Consider the following 4896-nt stretch of genomic DNA (forward strand, 5'->3'; position numbering starts at 1 on the left):
TTATAAATGCATATGACATATTTAGGGGAAACATGTATGTAATTTGGATATGCTTCAAATTATTCCAAAGAAAAGAAAATGGAAGAGGGTGAAGGTATAATTGTTCTGAAGATAGTTGATGCTGAGTGTCAGGTATACTGGGCTTATTATACTATTCTCCTTATTGTTCTTTATGTTTGATAATTTCTGTAATAAAAGATATTTTATTACAAATATTATGCCATTAAATTTGAAATTCTGAGTAAAACTGACCACTTAAAAATTTTATCAAACAATACAAACTAAAACTATATTAAAAAACTCAAACCACCATCAAATGTTCCAGGATGTGGCAATTTGGGAGTCCATTTCTACCAAATAGTCAGGAAACAACAAATTACCATTTTATGTAAACTCTTCCAAAGCATACAAAAATGGACAATTATTCAACTCATTTTGCCAGGCTAGTGCTCCTTCATTCAAAAACCAATGAGATCACCCCATGAAAGGAACACCTGAGCTAAGCTCACTCACATAGCAGCAAATATTCTAAATAACTTAATAGCATATTCAACATAACAGTGAATGAAATGAACAAATAGGCTCTACCTGAGGAATAAAAATATGATTCAACATTAGAAAATACTTTCAATTATAGTTCCCTGTACAAATTAGATGAGAAAAAAAAAACACTTGATCATGTCAATGGGTACATAAAATGTCTCTGAAAAAAATTCAAAACAAGTTCATAGTTTAAAAAAAGTAAACTAACACTAGACTAGAACTTCAAATTCCTAAATTCTATAGCAAACACACTTAAATGTGAAATGTGAGAACATTTCCCATTAAATCAAGGAACAAAAAATGTATTCTTTCTCCTCTACTGTTCAAAATTGCACTGGAACACATAGAGATATGAATATCAAAATAAAAAAGAGAAATGAATATTGAAAAGAAAGATAATATTTGGTGACAATATTATCTATAAAATATTTTTATCTAAGATGGGGGAGTGGTATGAAGACCTTAGGCATGCCTCCTCCCTCTAACACAGCTAGACAAATATCAAATCATTCTGAACAGCCAATAAATCAATCTGAGAACTGACAGAACAAACTGTACAACTAGAGGGAGAGAAGAGGCTACATCATGGAAGGTAAGAGGTACAGAGACATGATTTGGGGGACAAAAGGATTGCAGGTGCTACAGAAGGGATCACAGAAAAAGGAGAGAGAGGGAAGAGAGAGAAGAGAGAGAGACAAGAGAGGAGAGGGAGAGAGAGAGAGAGGAGCACACAGGGGACTGCACAAAGAAAACACTTCCCCAAAGCCACTGACTGGGAAAATGAGAAGGGCAGCTTTTGGATGCACTTTACTCCATACTCCAAGCTCCTATGCTTTGGTGTGACTGCCCTTCTGGGAAAAACCTGCCCCAGCCCCAGCAAGGTGAGACCTTCCGCCAAAGGACCAGCGTGGGCCTACACCACACCAGGTACCTAAAGTTTGGAGTTTTAAAACTCAGCCAGCCTGACTGGGATAAAATATAGGTGCACTGTGCTGCCAGGTGGGCAGATGGCCCAGATACAGACCAGGTGAAGGCAGGGATCTAGGGGACACCTGGGACACATGACGGGCAATTGTTTGCTCTTCTGTAAAACCTTCCTGGACAGCAGTGGGTACAAACTCCTCTCCAGGGAGGACAGAGGGGGTTGGCGCTATTTCTCTCCTGTACCCTTCAGCATGAACTAGCTTCATTAATCAGCACGGCACCAAGAAGTGAAGGCCTAAACCGCTTACATCAAGCCCTGCCACCCTGTACTCTGAGGTTCTACTTTTCTAGGGCAAGCATGCCTGAGAACCAGAGCAATGGGCCCCTCCCCCAGAAGACCAGTACAAACCCCACCCCTGCAGACACCACATCTACTAACCATAGAGTGCTACAAAGCTTCAGCTCTAATGGAAATAGTAACAGGTCTCTCTTTTAACAAGCAGACAAGAACACACCTCATTTAAACTCGCCATACTCTGGACAAGGTCCAAAAACTCCCCACTGCAGGCAAGGAGAAACTGCAGAGGACTGACCCGAGGGAAAGAGCAGCCAAAACACAGTAGCAAAGTGCACACAGCATACACCAGAAACACTTCTTGAAGTGCCAGGCCCTGAACAGTATATGAACTCTTCTTAATAAAGCCAACACTCTCAGGAGCAGGAAACATAACAGGCTTCCCTAACAAACAGAAGAAGACAGAGACCTAGACAGAATACCAAGACGGAGGAATTCATCCCAAAGAACCACAAAAGGTCATGGCCAGGGATCTAATCAAAACAGACACAAGTATTATGCCTAATCCAGAATTTAAAACTACAATCATAAGGATATTAGCTGGGCTTGAGAAAAGCATAGACAACACCAGGGAGTCGTTTACCACAGAGATAAAAGACATAAAACTAATCAAGCTGAAAAAAAATGCTATAACCAAATTGTGAAACTGACTGAATGTAATGACCACAAGAATGGAAGAAGCAGAGGAATGAATCAGTGATATAGAAGATAAAATTATGGAAAATAATGAAGCTGAAAAGAAGAGGGAAAGGAAAATATTGGATCATGAATGTAGGCTTAAGGAACTTAGCAACTCCATAAAGCGTAATAACATTCACAGCACAAGAGTCCCAAAAGAAGAAGAGAGGGGAGAAAAGGGGCAGAAAGTCTATTTGAGGAAATTATAACTAAAAACATCCTTAATCTGGGGAAGGATCAGACATCCAAAACCAGGAGGCACAGACAACTCCTATCAAAATCAACAAAAGCAGACCAACACTAAGAAATAGCATGGTTAAATTTGCAAAATATAGAGACAAAGAAAAAATCCTAAAAGCGGCAAGAGAAAAGTCCCTAACCTACAAGGGAAGATAAATAAGTTTAGCAACAGATCTCTCTGCAGAAACTTGACAAGCCAGAAGAAAGTGGCATGATATATTCAACATGCTGAAAGGGAAAAATCTGCAGCCAAGAATATTCTATCCAGAAAGGCTGTCATTCAGAATAGATGGAGAGATAGAGTTTTCCAGACAAACTAAAGGAGTTTGTGACCACCAAACCAGCCCTGAAAGAGATATTAAAGGGAGTCTTTGAGTGGGAAAGTAAAACCAAAAGTGATAAAGACTAGAAAGAAAGAGAGAAAATCTCCAGAAACAATGACTTTATTGGTAATACAATGGTACTAAATTCATATCTACCAATAATCACTTTGAATGTAAATGGATTAACTGTTCCAGTCAAAAGACATAGGGTATCAGAATGGGAAAAAAAAAAAACAAGACCCATCTATATGCTGCCTACAAAAGACTAATTTTAGACCTAAAGACACCTGCAGATTGAAAGTGAGGGGATGAAGGACCATATTATCATGCTGATGGATGTTAAAAGAAAGCTGGAGCAGCCATACTTATATTAGACAAACTAGATTTTATTCCAAAGACTGTAGCAAGAGATGAAGAAGGGCACGATATCATAATAAAAGGGTCTGTCCAACAAGAAGATGTGACAATTGTAAATACTAATGCTCTCAATGTGGGAGCACCCAAATATATAAAACAATAGCAAACATATGGGAACTCATAGATAATAATACAATAATAGTAGGGGACTTGAACACCCCCACTTACAGCAATGGGCAGATCATCTAAACAGAAAATCAACAAGGAAACAATGGCTTTGAATGACACAGTGGACCAGACAGACTTAACAGATATTCAGAACATTTCATCCCAAAGCAGCAGAATACACTTTCTTCTCGAGTGCACATGGGGCATTCTCCAGAATAGACCACATACTGGGTCACAAATCAGGCCTCATCAAGTACAAAAAGATTGAGATTATACCATGCCTATTTTCTGACCACAACTTTATGAAACTTGAAGTCAACCACAAGAAAAAATTCAGAAACACCACAAATACATGGAGATTAAAGAATATTCTACTAAAGAATGAATGGGTCAACCAGGAAATTAAAGAAGAAATTAAAAAATACATGGAAACAAATGAAATGAAAACATGATAGTCCAAAACCTTTGAGATACAGCAAAAGCGGTCCTAAGAGGGAAGTGTATAGTAATATAGGCCTACCTCAAGAAGCAAGAAAAATCTCAAATACACAACCTAACCTTACATCTAAAAGAGCTAGAAAAAGAATAACAAATAAAGTCTAAAGCCAGCAGAAGAAGGGAAATAAAGATCAGAGCAGAAATAACTTATGTAGAAATAAAATTTAAAAAACAACAGAACAGATTAATGAAACCAGGAGCTGGTTTTTTGAAAGAATCAATAAAACTGATAAACTCCTAGCCAGACTTACAAAAAGAGAAAGGACCCAAATAAAAATCACAGATGAAAGGAAAAAAATATCACCACCACCACCATAGAAATACAAAGAAAATATTATGAGTAATTACATGCCAATAAACTGGGCAATCTGGAAGAAATGGATAAATTCCTAGAAACATATAAACTACCAAAACCGAAACAGGAAGAAATAGAAAACTTGAACAGATTGATAACCAGCAAAGAAATTGAATCAGTAATCAAAAATCTCCCAACAAACAAAATCCAGGGCTAGATGGCTTCCCAGGGGAATTCTATCAGACATGTAAGGAAGAGTCAATACCTATTCTCGTCAAACTATTCCAAAAAATAAAAAATGGAAGGAAAACTTCCAAACTCTTTCAATGAGGGCAGCATTACCTTGATTCTAAAACCAAACAGACCCCACTAAAAAAGAGAATTACATTCCAATATCCTTGATGAACATGAATGCAAATATTTCAACAAATTACAAGCAAATAAAATCCAACAAACAGTACATTAAAAGAACTATCCACTAAGATCAAGTGGGATTTATTCCTGGGCTGCAAATT

Source organism: Ursus arctos, chromosome X (assembly GCF_023065955.2).
Source record: "Ursus arctos isolate Adak ecotype North America chromosome X, UrsArc2.0, whole genome shotgun sequence".
NCBI classification, from domain to species: domain Eukaryota; kingdom Metazoa; phylum Chordata; class Mammalia; order Carnivora; family Ursidae; genus Ursus; species Ursus arctos.